The sequence below is a fragment of the Ornithodoros turicata genome, chromosome 1 (assembly GCF_037126465.1).
Source record: "Ornithodoros turicata isolate Travis chromosome 1, ASM3712646v1, whole genome shotgun sequence".
Lineage (NCBI taxonomy): Eukaryota > Metazoa > Arthropoda > Arachnida > Ixodida > Argasidae > Ornithodoros > Ornithodoros turicata.
In genome coordinates, this window is record NC_088201.1 from 158,449,279 (window position 1) to 158,450,714 (window position 1,436).

Below are 1,436 nucleotides of genomic sequence, written 5' to 3' on the forward strand. Positions count from 1 at the left end.
ATGTCAATTTTTCTTTTTCGCATAACGCCATCAACCTTCCTACTAGACCTCATGCTATACCATCTTGAATCTCAGGTACAAGTGAATATTGTTGTGTGCGACCCTCAGACTAAATGGACAGTCATCCATATTCAGTTTATGAAGTAGTAAACTCTATTGTTGTCTCCCTCAGAATATCTCTGCTCAACCATGATTATGGAGGTATATATAGTCTGTTTAACCAAATTTTTGCAAAATATATACAATACTTCTGGTTTCGCTTACTAACTTCTAGTTTTCTGACACAGAAAGTTCCATATGAGAGGTACATATATTTCCCTATGCGTGCTACAGTGATTGCTATATATGTGTGTGGTTTTCAAAGCTTGCTCAATGCTGCTGCTTTTTCTCTTTCTTTTTTTACTAGACGTTTCTGAAGATCAGGAGTAGAGATCACAAAACGAAAAACTTGGTATCAGTAACATGTCTTGAGGAGCTAATCAGAGTTACTGTGGGTCATCGAATTTGTCAGGAAGGCGACATACAGGTATGCCACTTTTGTTATAACGTTTATACTGCTCGTATGAGCTTCAATTGCATTGTTGTTCTAAAAACCTTTGTAACACCAGTTATTTGTTTCTAGGTGTATTTAGTGGATGAGTTATCACTTCGCTGTATGGTTGCTGGTGCTGAGAAATGCCTCGATGACATTTTCATTGTTAAAAATGGACTATGGAAACAAGGTATAGTGCATACATCTCCAGATGCCACTTTGCCCTCTTGCTTGGGGCTTTAAGTGCCATTTTTTGTTTTGCTTTCCTGTTTAGATCAGTCAACATGTGTGAGTGCACCTTCACCAATCCCACAAATGCCTCTGCTCTCACGAATTTATTACCCTTGGGAGAGCCTCAGCAAGACAGTACTTGATGCATTGGAAGCAGACAATGTTCTGCTTCCCTCTCAACGACAGGAAGTGGCACACATGGCAGCGTCATGACCCTGCATATCCATTGAAAGTGGGAGGCACTCCTGATATTGATTCACAGGTATATTTGCTGTTTGCATGGCTTACCTGGATAGAGTACAGCAGATATAAAAAAAAATGTTGTGACATGCATTGAAATGTTGTAGGAGAGCATATCACATACTGGTGAAATATAGCATTTTGAAACTCACGTGATGTAGTAGAGTAACAAAAAACTGGTTTGGAAGTTTAGATATTGCTCTAGCTTAGATTATCTGCGGGCCTGTCTCGCAAGAACCCTCCTTATATTATACTACATATTTGCTCGGCTGGTACGATACATACTGCAGTAAATACAGCAGGCGACGTAACACATACGTATAGCAGAGGCCATATCAACTGCTAACCTTTCAGAGACATTCATATGCTTCACATATGGTGGTGTCTCTGCCATGCTGAACTATGCTCATAAGCATGTTGCACGGATGAAAAA

At 39.8% G+C, this 1,436-nt stretch overlaps 1 long non-coding RNA gene across 1 annotated transcript; it reads left to right on the forward strand.

Annotated features, from left to right (window-relative positions):
- Positions 1-464: 464 nt before the first annotated feature.
- On the forward strand, positions 465-987 carry LOC135371728 (uncharacterized). The gene is made up of 3 exons (XR_010415705.1): positions 465-526; positions 623-722; positions 807-987. It is a non-coding gene; the product is annotated as an uncharacterized LOC135371728 (long non-coding RNA).
- Positions 988-1,436: the final 449 nt, after the last annotated feature.